The sequence below is a fragment of the Mus pahari genome, chromosome 2 (assembly GCF_900095145.1).
Source record: "Mus pahari chromosome 2, PAHARI_EIJ_v1.1, whole genome shotgun sequence".
Taxonomy (NCBI): domain Eukaryota; kingdom Metazoa; phylum Chordata; class Mammalia; order Rodentia; family Muridae; genus Mus; species Mus pahari.
This window is the reverse complement of record NC_034591.1, coordinates 149,878,494-149,892,662: the sequence shown is the minus strand read 5'-3', so window position 1 is coordinate 149,892,662 and position 14,169 is coordinate 149,878,494.

Sequence of the window (14,169 nt, the reverse complement as noted above, 5' to 3'; positions counted from 1 at the left end):
ACCTTTTTTTTTTAATTTCAAGAATAAAAGAAAATGCTGATAAAATTATGAGCATATGACAGGAGGGAAGGTGGTCTCAGATGAGGTCAGCCGGTCACGGGCTATAAAAGAGAGGCAGAAACAACCTCTGCTTCTGTCTTCAGTGGTGGGTACTACTGGAACTTGTGGTAAAGAGAGTGACAAAATTGCTGTTTAAACTTGTCTCCAGAATGCAAGCAAACAGGCCTGGGCCTGGACCTGTGTTAGTGTCCAGAGCTTTGAATTGATCAGACAGAGTGTTGTCCAGCGGTGGAAACCGAGGGTCATCTAAGAAACTAAGGACGGAGGTCACTGAAACGCTGGGCAGACTGTCCCACTGTTGAATCAATCCAAAGGGAACTGGGAGGCAGTGCTGGGTAGGAGGCAGAAAGGCCATAAGACAAAGGAGGAAGATTTGGACTAGAGTTGGAAGCAGCCTGGCATGATCCCCTGAACCTCAGGGGCGTGGCCGCTCTTGCTTTCTGAGGCCTCCAGCCTTGGCTCTGCACAGGGAAGTAACTGTTAGGGGCCCAAACTATCTTGGACAATGGGATCTTTGTCTTAGGAAGTGATGTCTGACAGCAAAAGTAAAGGTTGGGTGTGGCAAGCCTGGAGAGACTACCTGGGGAGGTAATTTGGGAGGCGGCTGAACACTCAGGCAACAGATCGTGGTGAGTTAAAGACTAGTAAGGCAATGAGGACTTGGGATGAGAAGTACCCTTTTAAGAACCCTCTCTTCAGCCAACGTGTGATGGGGATGACGATGGAGTCTATCTTCAGAGGGTCAGAAGAGAAGAAAAAGGAACATGGTCAGAGAAGAGAGAGCATGGCATCATAGACCTGACTCCTTAACTATTGAGCATCCAACCCCCTGTAGCTGGTCTCAGAGACACAGTCCGACGTTAATACAACAGTTACTCCTCTTTTGTTCCAAATGATTGTGTTAGGGGTTTCTGTTTGTGGAACTGGCCGACCATGATTAACACAGTACTTTCTGAGTCTGCAGCAGCGTCTTCTAGCTGGCTTTGTTGTCGCTGAGCCTGGGATGGCCACGGTCTTGATGCAGACATTATGACCATCTCATGCAGATGAAACTCCGAGAGGACTAAGTGTTCCAAAGGGTCTCAGACTATGGTACTCTTCTTCTGGAGGGGACTGAACAGTTTATTTCAGGAGGTGCAAAGACTTGGTGGTTTTGCACATTGCATTCCCGCAAGGCCACTTGGGCTTAATTAACAGAGAACTAACGATTCAGAAGGTTCTGGAGCTGGGAGGTAGTAGCTCATCAAGTAGAAGCGCTTGCCTTGCAAGCCAGATAGACTGAATTCAAACCTCTAGAACTCACGCAAAGGTGGAAAGACAGAGCCAACATCACAGAGCTGCCCTCTGACCTCCATACATACATCTTGGCATATGTGCTGACACACACATCATACATGCACACAGAAATGATTTTTCTTTTTTTAACTTCTGGGGTAAGATGGAATTCAGATCCTTAGAGAAAGTTGAATCTATGAAAGAAAACTAGATTTAAGAAGAAGTTAGCAGGGCATGATGGGGGGTTGAAGCAGAAGTGAAGCCCACAAGTTTGAGTGGGCTACATAGTGGGTTTCAGGCCAGCTTGGGATGACAGAGTGAGACTCTGCCTCAAAAACAAAGCAAAGGGGGCTGGAGAGACATCTCAGTGGTTAAGAGCACCTGATGCTCTCACAGAGGACCAAGTTCGATTCCTTACAACCGCAGAACAGCTCTCAGCCACCTGTAAGTCTAGCTTCAGGCACTCCTATGCCTTCTTCTTGCCTCTGCAGGCAGCAGACATGAGTGTGGTGCAAAACATATATGAAGGCAAAGGAGTCGTTCACATAAGATTAAATTAGTACAAAAATAAATCTAAAATATGACTCAAATAAGGTAAGGTTGGGGTTTAAAAAAAAAACTGGCCATTTTTACATACAGGAAAAAAATACTGTCAAGGAAAATGCAGTAAAGAAAGACAAGGCAAGAAGCCTTGCCAGTGTCCTATGGCTAGGAATAAATGTAGAAACACAAGTTCTGCATGAGCATAGTTGACTTTTCATGTGTGCAAGTGAAAGGTGAAATTAGAAATAACGAGCATCCTTGCCACAGGCCCACCTTCCTCAAGTCTGTTCTCTTCTTCACGCTGGGAAAACATGGAGAAAATATCCCATGATTCTAACCTCAATCTTCAGTTTATTCAAAGGTACACCCAAATTAAAGACAACAAGAGCCGGGGACACCCCGCTTCCCGTCTCTGATCAGTCTCTCCGGATAATCATTCACACGATTATTTGTTCATTTCTTTATTCATTAAATTTTTAATGAGCCCTTAGCAGATGCCAGACTCTCTGGGGACACAGCGGAGAACAAAAGTAACCAAAGTCCCTGCTGTCATGGAACGGTGCTTACACTCAAGTGTGGAAGGCGCACAATGCACAAATAAATAAGCGTAATATGTCGTGTTGTTGTGAGTGCCAAAAACGACAAAAAGACGAGGGGAGAGAAAGAGGGAGGGAGGGAGAGACAGAGAGAGAGAGAGAGAGAGAGAGAGAGAGAGAGAGAGAGAGAGAGAGAGAGAGAGGAACGAAGGCCCATGCTGCATCAACAGGAAAGAATTCTTGGATACAGTGGCATGTGTATGGAGACCTGAATGGGGGAGGCCATAGACTATGTAAGTTCCTGTGTTCCAGGCAGAAAAAAACAGCAAACAGCAAATCTCAAGTCACAAAGGTTCAGGATGTCTTCGAGATGATTGAGAGACAAGATGTGAGCCAGTAATCCAGTAGGGATCCCGTAGTGATGGGGGCTGTGTGGTAGACAGATCAGAGAGGAACGTAGGGGCTTGGATGATGTACAATTTGTAAACCACGGTAAAGACTCAGCTTCGTTCCAGTTCTAGTAGGGTTGTCTTTGAGCAGGGTTTTGATCTGACTTTGGCCAACTTGAATGGTTTTGACTGTTCAGTGAGAAGCCCTTAAAAGAGGCAAGAGAGAAGTAGGGACACCAGTTGGCAGACTGTATAATACTCTAGGTATGAAGTCTCAGACCAGAGTGGTACCAGTGTACATGAAGAGACAGGGAAAGTTGCTGGGGATCTTAAATATCTGTGTCTGAGAGAGAGGAGACCATAAGGATGAAGGGTTTGGCCTAAATCATGAAGGAAACAAAACCATTTGCTAGGATGGGGTGTACTGAAGAAGGAACAAATTTTGCTTAAAGCATATTGGGTTTGGGCCAAACATAGTCACATGCACTTAGAATCTTAGTATTGAGGAAACAGACATAGGAGGATTGTGTCAAATGTACAACATTTTAAAATTTTATTTATTATATGTAAGTACCCTGTATCTGTCTTCAGGCACACCAGGAGAAGGCATCCAATCTCATTACAGATGGTTGTGAGCCACCATGTGGTAGCAGGGATTTAAACTCAGGACCTCCGAAAGAGTGGTCGGTGCTCTAAACTGCTGAGGCATCTCTCCAGCCCCTGTAAAACATTTTTAAATGTTAAATTTGAGATGTCTATGGATATCCAGGTGGAAGTTTAAATAGGCACTTGGTTGAATCCAAAGGAGAAAGAGATCTGTGTTGGAAGTGTGAATTTGACAATTTAAGCACATAGGTGATATTAACACAATAGGGCTAGCTGGATATAGTGGTGATGCCTGTAATCCCGGCATTTGGGAGATGAAGGCAAGAGGATCAATAGGTCAATATCATTCCCATCCATCTTCAGTTACGTAGCAAGTTCAAGGCTTCCCTAAGCAAGTGATACCCTGCATTTTTTTTTTTTTTAAGAAGCTATGGGATGGAGTTAGAGGGGTTGAAAACCCAAGCAGTAAGCATTAGGGCACTTAAATATTTAGAAGTGGTTTAGAGACTGTGTAAAAATGATTCTAGGCAAGTACAAATAAGGTTGGGAACTCCAATAGTGTTTAGCTGATCTTGATAAGACTAATGTTGGAGCAGAGTATAGTGGTTGATACACATCTTTAATCTCAGCACACAGGAGGCAGAGGCAGGAGGATCTCTGTGAGTTCTAGGCTAGTCTGGTCTACATAACAAGACAGACAGACAGACAGACAGACAGACAGACAGACAGAGCTACATAAAGAAACCCTGCCTCAAAACAAACAAACGAACAAACAAACAAATAAAATAATCATGTTGGGAGACTGGAAGATGTGGAAGTTTCCTGAGGCAGGCTGAAAAGAGAGTTGTAGATAAGGTCACATGAAAACACACACACACACACACACACACACACACACACACACACACACAGAAGCAGAGGCAGTTTGGAAGCAGGTCAGATAGGGGCCAGCAGTGAGGTATGGCTGTTAGGGAAGCAAGAGTATTAAAACCTTTTCTCACAGGACTGAAGTGTATCTCAAGGAAAGGCAGTGTGTTTAGTGTGCACAAGACTCAGGGTTCTGTTCCCAGCACTGAAAGCAAAAGGTAAGGTGTCTCCCACGTTGCCTGCCTTCCCTTCTGTTTCATTGATGGTTTTACATAGCTACCTTCAATTTCTTTTCTTAAATTCACTTTTTATTTTTTTAAGACAAGACTTTATATAGCCCAGGTTGGCTTCATACTTGATATATAGTTGCTAATTCTTTTGCCTCTACTTCCAGGGGTTGAGATAAAAGGTGTATAATACCACATCTGGCTTAATTTCTTTTTTTTTTTTTAAAAAAGATTTCTTTATTGTTATACACTGTAGCTGACTTCCGACACACCAGAAGAGGGTATCAGAACTCATTATGGGTGGTTGTGAGCCACCATGTGGTTGCTGGGATTTGAACTCAGGACCTTCGGAAGAGCAGTCAGTGCTCTTACCCGCTGAGCCATCTCGCCAGCCCCTGGCTTAATTTCTTAAATTTCATAACACATTGTTGTGCCAGCAAATAGCCTTAAACTTTTAGAAAGCTGAGTGTGGTAACTAATGCCTATAATGTTTAGTAGGTGAAGGCAGGGAATTTCCCTGACTTGGAGATTAGTCTGGGCTATGTCCTGAGTTCAAAGCTAGCTTAGGTTACAGAGGCCCTATTTGAAAAAGAAAAGAAAAAAGAAAAATTGAAACCAGGAAGTGATGGCCCATGACTTTAATCCCAGCACTGGAGAGGCAGAGGAAGTCAGATCTCCGACTTCGAGGCCAACCTGGTCTACAGAGTGAGTCCCAGAGCAGCCAAAGATACACCAAAAAACCTTGTCTCAAAACAAACAAAGACTGGAAAACAAATTTATTTTTGAGACAAGGTCTCATGTAGCCCTAGTTGACCTGGAACACCCTCTGTAGCTAAGGCCACCCTTCACCTCCTGATCCTCCTACTTCTTCCTCCCAAATGTTGGGATTAAAGGTGTGTAAAAAAGGCTTCCTTAGAAGACATGGAGTAAACCTTGTAAGTTTTGAGATAAAAAAGAAAAAAAGCCTCTAGTGCTGTGTTTCGTAGCCAACCACAGCAGGATACTATCTTCCTCTGAGCCCACAAACAACAGTCAGTATAAGGCACGATTACAAATTATTACATCAAAAGGGCAGTAAGATGGGTGGTTTGGGTTTAGTTTTGGTTCTTATTTTGAGACAGTGTCTCTCTTTGTAGCCATGGGTGGCCAGGATCTTAGCAAGGAGCCCAAGTTGGTCTGAAAGACTTGGGGGTCCTCTTGAGTGCTACCATGGCTGGCTGTACTTATTCTTCACAGAAAGCCTTTGCTACTGTCCCACTGACGGTTCTCCACAGACTGTTTTGGATCTTAATATTTTAGTGGGCTGGGTATCTCCAATGTGTAACTTTCTGCCTTCCCCTTAACTCAGAATTAGATTTTTTTTTTTCCTGACCCAGAATGTAACTTAGTTATTTCAGAGTAACTGTCATTGGCTTTACTGAAGAGGCAGTCATATCCAGAATAGTCAGGCCCTCTGTGGCCACAAGAGGACAGAAGTGGGTTAGTAATAAGATAGAATTCCTCACACTATACTGAGCAGAATACCCAGGAAGCAGAAATATGATTGATTGAACATGGCTCTGTTTAAAAAGCATGGAGGATGCCACCAGGCCAGAACCATCAGCTCCAAGTCTACAACTATTCTAAAGCACAACTGTATTTGTAATCTACTTTTCTAACATACTGACAAGCATTAGGGCCTACAGAGGTGGCACAGTTGTTAAGAGTACTACCTGTTTTTGCAGAGGACGTGGGTTCAATTCCCAGCACCCACATGGTAACTCACAACCATCCACAACTCCAGTTTCAAGAGATCTAATACCCTGTTCCAGCCTGAGCAGGCATTAGTGATGCGCAGACATAAGTGTGAGCAAAACACTCATACACATAAAAGAAATAAATCTAAACATTTTAAAATAAAGATTTAGTCCCTAGAAATTTTTATTTTGTTTTGGTTTTGCTTTTGAGATAGCGTTTCTTTGTGTGGCCCCAGCTGTCCTGGAACTCCCTTTGTAGACTCAGAGACCCCACTGCTTCTGTTTGCCAAATGTTGGTTTAAAGGGCCACCAGGCCCAGCTTAATTCTTAGAAATTTAATTGAATTCCAAATCTGCCAACATTCTACCTGCTAAACTTTTTTGAACAGTAACAATATAATGATATGAACATAACATTTAATTTATAATAGAGTGTTTGGTAATGGTCTGTGTGGTCAGCATAACCCTTGAGACGTAGAGAACGTGGGCCCCGAGGAACATGACTGTCACCCCATCACTTGGGAGGCAGAGTCAGGAGAGTCAAAATTCAAGGTCAGCCTCAGCTACACCAAGTTCCAGGTCTGGGATATATACCAAAAAAGAAACATTGAAGTTAAAAGGTGACTTCTCAGATTTCAAGTATTTGTCACATACTTGTGCTCACACCTATATATAAATATGCATATACCCCCCCACACACAAAACCAGATTTATTTATTTACTTACTTACTTTCTTACTTATCATTTTATGTGTATGAGTGTTTTGCCTTCAGGTATGTCTGGGCTTCAGATCCTCCAGAACTGGAGTTATGAATGGTATGAGCTGCCATCTTTCCAGCCTCCTACAATAACATTAGTACACTTTGCTCTCCAAAAGTAAAATGGGTACTAAATAAGCAAACCTTCCACTCTCAGGAACTAGAACTGAAGGAGACAGAGAGTGCACTCCACAGTTAAGAGCACTTATTCTTCTTGCAGAGGACCTGGGTTCAATTCCCAGCAACATCATGGCAGCTTACAAGAATCAGTGACTCCAGTCTAGGGGATCTGATGTCCTCTTCTGGTCTCCATGGGCACCTGACACAAACATGGGGCACAGATATATGTGCAGGCAAAACACTCACACACACACACACACACACACACACACACACAGACTAATGAAAAAAATAAATATATACAAAATAACTAGAACTGGAGGTTCTTCTGTAAATCAGAGATAATAGAGGTAGGAGACCAGGCAGAGTCAAGATGTATAGGGACCAGCTGTTATCTATGTAATAGAATGTTTAATCATGGATTTCTATGACAAAGGTGATTGATTCCCTGTACTGGCTGGTTTTGTGTGTCAACTTGACACAGGCTGGAGTTATCACAGAGAAGGAGCTTCTGTGTGGGGAAGTGCCTCCATGAGATCCAGCTGTGGGGCATTTTCTCAATTAGTGATGAAGTGGGGAGGGCCCCTGGGCTGGTAGTCTTGAGTTCTATAAGAAAACAAGCTGAGCAAGCCAGGGGAAGCAAGCCAGTAAGGGACGTCCCTCCATGGCCTCTGCATCAGCTCCTGCTTCCTGACCTGCTTGAGTTCCAGTCCTGACTTCCTTTGGTGATGAACAGCAATGTGGAAGTGTAAGCTGAATAAACCCTTTCCTCCCCAACTTGTTTCTTGGTCACAATGTTTGTGTAGGAATAGAAATCCTGTCTAAGACATTCCCCAGATTTCTAATTTACTATCTATTTATGTATGGTCCTTATAACTAGGTGGTTGTGGCATGTGCTTTTGATTCCAGCCCCTGGGAAGCACAGGTGGGCAGATTTCTGAGTATGAGACCAGTTTGGTCTACATTGTGAATTTTAGGACAGCCATGGCTACACAGAAAAGCCCTGTCTTGAAAACAAAACAAAAAAACCCTCGAAATTAAAAAACAAATAAAAAAACCCAACAACAAAAACAAAACAAAACCCAGGCCATGTGACCCTCCATAGAACCATGTAACATTCCATAGAAGAGTTTTTCATGTTCTAAGAGCAAGGCAGTATGACTAACATGCTTGTGGCACACATGAACACGTTATGTGCACATGATCTGTGATGACAAGTGAGAGAGTTCCTTTCCTTCAGAAGACCTAATTCTCACAGACCTCATCAGGGGCAGATCCCAATTATGCTACAGGCATTCTCCATCCTCACAGAGGCAGGTCAGATTTAATAGTTAACTCTCCATCTCCGCGACTCGCATGCAATCAACCCAACCCAGCTGACACAGAACATGGACAGCTGATCAAAGGCATATTCACTCTCTCCTTGTGTATGTTACCTACAACATGTCAGGTGTTATATTGGGTGTTGCAATCATAGACACAAATAAGCTCCACAGACAGCTCAGATGTACCACATGAAACCCTAAACAAGGGGGCCAGGGAAATGGCTATCAGGCTGGATGAGCTGAGTTCAGTCCCTGAGATCCACATGGTAGAAGAGAACCAACTGCTGAAAGTTGTCCTCTGAATGCTTGTGGGTATAGTAGTTTGATCAAACATAACATAAAAGACTGCTCTTCCAGAGGTCCTGAGTTCAAATCCCAGCAACCACATCCTGGTGACTCACAACCATCTGTAATGAGATCTGATGCCCTCTTCTGGTGTGTCTGAAGACAGCTACAGTGTACTTAGAATAAATAAGTAAATAAATCTTTTTATAAAACAAGAGAGAGAGAGAGACAGAGAGAGAGAGAGAAGTCCAAAATTTGTCTTGCCTATAAGATGTGGAGGGATAACGATGGAGCAGGGACAGAGGGAACAACCAACCAGTGACCCATCCCATGGGAGAGAGCCAACCACTGATCCTACTAATGATGCTCTGCTATGCTTGCAGACAGAACCCTAGCTTAACTGTCTCCTTAGAGGTTTCATCCAGCAGGGCATGAAGGCAGATGCAGAGACCCACAGATAAACATGAGGTGGAGCTCAAGGAAGCCTGTGGAAGGGGGGGATAGAAGTGAGCAGGCCTTGGCCTCAAGGATACCATAAGACCTACAGAGTCGCCGGGTGTGGTGGCACACGCCTTTAATCCCAGCACTCGGGAGGCAGAGGCAGGTGGATTTCAGAGTTTGAGGCCAGCCTGGTCTACAGAGTGAGTTCCAGGATAGCCAGGGCTATACAGAGAAACCCTGTCTTGAAAAAAAAAAAAAAAAAAAGACCTACAGAGTCAATTCATCTGGGACCATGGGGGCTCACAGAACCTGGTCCACCAACCAGGGAGCACCAGGAGGTAGACCTAGAACCCTACACATTTGTAGCAAGTGTGCTGCTTGGCCTACATGTGGGTCCCCTAACAAGTGGAGTGGGGGAGGGGGAGGCTGTCTCTGTCTCTGTTCCCTGTCATTGGGTCACCTTCCCCTTACCTCCACTGCCTAGTTGGGCCTCAGTGGGAAAGGATATGCCTAGGACTAGATATCCCAGGATGGGGTGGTACCCAATGGGGGCTCCCCTTCTCTGAGGACAAGGGGAGGGGCAGTGGGGGGAAGGGATTTGTAAGTGTGGGACTGGGAGGACAGGAGGGAGGGAGGGAGGCTGTGATCCGAATGTAAAGTGAATAACAAAAAAAGTAATTGTTGGGAAAAAAAAAGTTAGAGAAAATTTAGAGTCCCCAATAAACACAGTTCTCATGACCTAAGTGATAGACTCTCTTTGGCACTCAAATTTTTCTGAAAGAACTTTTCTACCCACATACAGTTTATCAGTCATGGTGAGGTTTGTGTCAGTATACTGTTTAACCAAATGAAACCACAAGGGCAGGATTAAATCATAGCTCCTCTGTGTCTTGATCACTGGTATGTGGAATGGCCTAACAAGATGGCCAGGATTCATAACGACCAAGTTTAATGTAATTATTGTTTGAATGCACATGTGATAGGATTTTAATGTGATACGATGTTTTGGAGTTGTTATATATCTCTTAATGACTTCTTTTCTTTTCTTTTCCTTTCAGACAGCATCTTAAAATAACACAGTTTGGTCTGAAAATATCCAAAGTTGGCCTCAAACTTGAGATTCTCCTGTTCCAGCTTTCCAAGCACTGGGTTTGCTGGTGTGTCTCAGGAGAGAGGAGGCACTGAATAAAGAGAAAGGGAGATAAAGAAAACAAGTCTCAAAATAGGAGTCATCACATGACCTGATGGGATGGTTCAGTGGTTAAGGGCACTTGCTACTCTTGTACAGGACCCGGGTTCATTTTCTAACACCCACATGGTAGCTTACAACTGTCTATATCTTCAGTTCTGGGGGAATCTCTGCTGGCCTCCAAGGACATCAGGCACACATGTATTATGCATACACAAACATATACACACAGTACACGTGGGCAAGACCCCATACACATAAAATAAAAATAAATAAGCCTTTAAAAACGTGCATGTCTCATCACTGTTTGGCCCCAGATTTATCACAGGTCCTTATTTACTGTGGATGTAGTCGTAACTGCTTAAAATAAAACTTGAAAATTCCCATGTGCCTACTCTAACATTCAGTTTAACTTTTTAACATTACTCATTCTGAGAGCTCTGTCAGACTCTTTGATAGGATGTGGAGAAGTGAGTCAAATGCCACCAGCTCTTAGGGCAGGAGTCTATCTTAACGGAACAGCACTGTACGAAGTCCTTGGTTCAGCTGGCCCAGTAGTCCCAGGACTGGAGAAGCTGGGGCAGGAGGATCACCACAAGTTCTAGGCTGGTTAGGTTGTACCATGTGTTCCAAGGTAGCTAGGGGCGTGCGGGCATTGGGGTGGGGTGGGGTACAGAGTGTAACCCCACAGGGGGTGGGGGTGGGGACAAAAAGAGGCAAGACAGCATTGAACTCCCCAGCACCAAAACAGTAAAAACCTTTATTCATTTCACAACACTGAGTTCTGTGGTGAGCCTGCAAGGTGGAAATGAAGGTGTGAAACCACTTTCTCCTGTGTACATCGGGGTGCAGACCGATCAAGAAAGCACTATCTAGCCAGACACTCTGCACACCCACGTGACCCCAGCTACTGTTCAGGCCGAGGAAAGACTGCAAGTTCAAGGCAGGGCTGGTCAACTTTGGGAGAGTTCATCTTAAGAAGCCAAGCAGACCAGCTGGGTAGGGGTGACACATGCCTTTAGTGCCAGCACTTGGAACGCAGAGGCAAGGGGGATGTCTGAGTTTGAGGCCAGCCTAGAGTATAAAGAGAGTTCCAGGACAGAGAAACCCTGTCTCAAGATGAAGGGAGGAGGAAGAGGAAGAAGAGGAGGAGGAGGAGGAAGAGGAGGTGGAGGAGGAGGAGAAAAGGAAAAGAACAACAACAAAACAGATAAACAAAACATGGGCCTGATGTTTTGTGATCCTTCCGCTAGGGAAGTAGAAGCTGGAGGAACACTGAAAGTTTGAGACCAGCCTGGGCTACATAGTGAGCTTAAGTTTAGCCTGGACTGTATAGTAAGACTTTATCTTAAGACAAAAAAAGGTCAGGGAAGTACTTGTGTACTTGTATAGCATATGCAAGGCACACACACACACACACACACATACACACACACACACACACACACACACACACACACACACACACAAGTCCTGCCCCTTCCAGCCCCTCCCTCTCAATTTTTTTAAAGCAAACTCTGGATCGGGTTTCAAACTCTGAGGAAGCTGCATTCATTTGCTTTAGTGTTTTTGTCTGTACTAGAAACTGAGCCTAGTGCCTTGTGCAGTCTAGGCACTCTACCTCAGGGCCATTTTCCCAGTCCTGGTTTTGCATTTTATGTTAACTCAGTGTTTCACAAAGTTGCTCGGGCTGGTCTTGAACTCCTTCTGTAGCCCAGCAGGCTTTGAACTGCAATCCTCCAGTCTCGTGCTCTTATCCATTTGGGTCTGCCAGCCTGTAATACTAGGTCTGGATGAAGCTACACTGTTCTTGTTTTCTAGAGAAACAGTCATACATCACTATTCTTGGCCTAAAACTACTGTCTATTGCAACAAATGTCCTTAAGGGTATGTAAGTTCAAAGAGCAGCAGGAGCTTCAGGATTAAAGGCTCTGAGGTGGCAATGTCTAATAGAAATAAGACACACAAACAATTTGCTTCTTAATAGCCACAATTGTTTTTTTTACAAAGTAAAAATCAAAAAGAAGCACATGAAATGTCATTGTAGCATGTAATGAATATGCAATTTATCAGTTGTTGCTGTTGATGAGACAAGGTCTCAGTATGTAACCCTGGCTGGCCTGGAACTGGTTATATAGATAGACCTGTCTGGCCTCAAATTTACAGACACCCTGGCTTCTGCCTCACAGGTCCCAGGGTTACAGATGACTCACCATACCCAGCTTCAAGATTTTCATATTTCCTTTTTCATCCTGAGTTCTTGAAATCTAGTATATTCTATGTTTACAGTCCATCTTAGTTTGGACCAGCAGAGTTCACTGTTCCACAGCCAGTATGCTGGTCAACAAGAGCAGGTATTTTTCTATCACAGTGGGCAGGTAGCCGTGAAAGGCCATGACAGTCAGTCCCAATGCACTTGAGATGTCATTGTGTACTTCTCACCAGCACACTATTTTTAAGGTTCCTAGGTGAAGTTTAAATGGCCTATGCCTAACACTAAACTTGTCATTTAGAGAGGCACTTATTTGTGACGGGGCCTCACATAATTCAACCTGGTCTTGAACTGATCTTCCTGCCTCTACCTCCGAACTGCTGGGACAACAGGTGTGCGCCACTATGATCAGCTTCCTAGGTGACTTTACAGAATGCTATTTTCTGTGTACCTACTTGTAGCTCAGTCTATGAGCTCAATATATGATGGAGCTCTGGGCAGTAAAATACAAAGGGGTGTCTGTTAAGTCCTAGTGGGAAGAAACTGTCCTTATGAGAGTGACTTCAAGAGGAATGCTGTAAGCTACCCACACTCGTTACCCTTACGGATGTTAAAGATTAAGTAGCACAGGCTGGCTCCCGTCTCAGCCTCTTGAGTGCTAGGATTATAGGCATATTCACCCTGCCCAAACGCCTCTTTCCCTCTGTTTGGAACATTTCATATTGAGGACACGTTTAGGGGGTGTGGCAACTGCCTTGGGATAATGACAAAAGATTCTTTAACACAGTAAAGATAACAGGAGGGTTCTTTTCTTATCAGAGGTGTACATTTATGAAGGCAACCATGCAAACAGAGGGCAAAGGGAGGCAGGGAGGGAGTTCCCTATCAGAAGCAAGGTCCTTAGCAGGCTTTGCCGAAATAGTAACAATCCGAACCTACCCTTCTTCCTGCTGCTGCTTCTCTTGCTGAAGGCTCTGTCCCCCATCATTACTTCTTCCTTTCAATTTATTTTTGTTTTTTTGAGACAAGGGTCTATGTAGTCTTAGCTGTGAATATGTAGACCAGGCTGGTTTCACACTCACTGAGCTAGCTCTTCCTGCCTCTGCCTCTGGAGTGCTGAGATTAAAGGTGCATGCGTCACTGCACCCAGCTCATGTCATTCTTTCTTTAAGCATAACAAGGGCTTTGTATGACTGAAAGCGTAGAACTCAAAGTGACAGCAAGGATTTTAAAAAGAAAAAGTTTCCCTCCCTGCCCCCACCAGAAATGCCAAGAACTTGTGTGTATTTTGTCAATACACAGACACAAATGACAGCAGGTTTTTTAGTACTTTATGAGGTCATGGCAGTCACAGGCAAACATACCTACAGAAATGACACTGCCAATTTTTTCAGTTACTGACCGTAAAACCTTTGTTAGGTATATTTTCTGAGTTACACTGGAGACTAAGTGGGTGACCATTACTCTGGTTTGATTCTTTTCTTCACCAAAGGATTCTGTTTCAATGAAGAAAGACATTTTGTTTGATCACTTACCAGTTCTACACTAATTTTTATCACATATAGGCAAGTCAGAAACTCAAGGCTTCCCTTTCTTTCTTT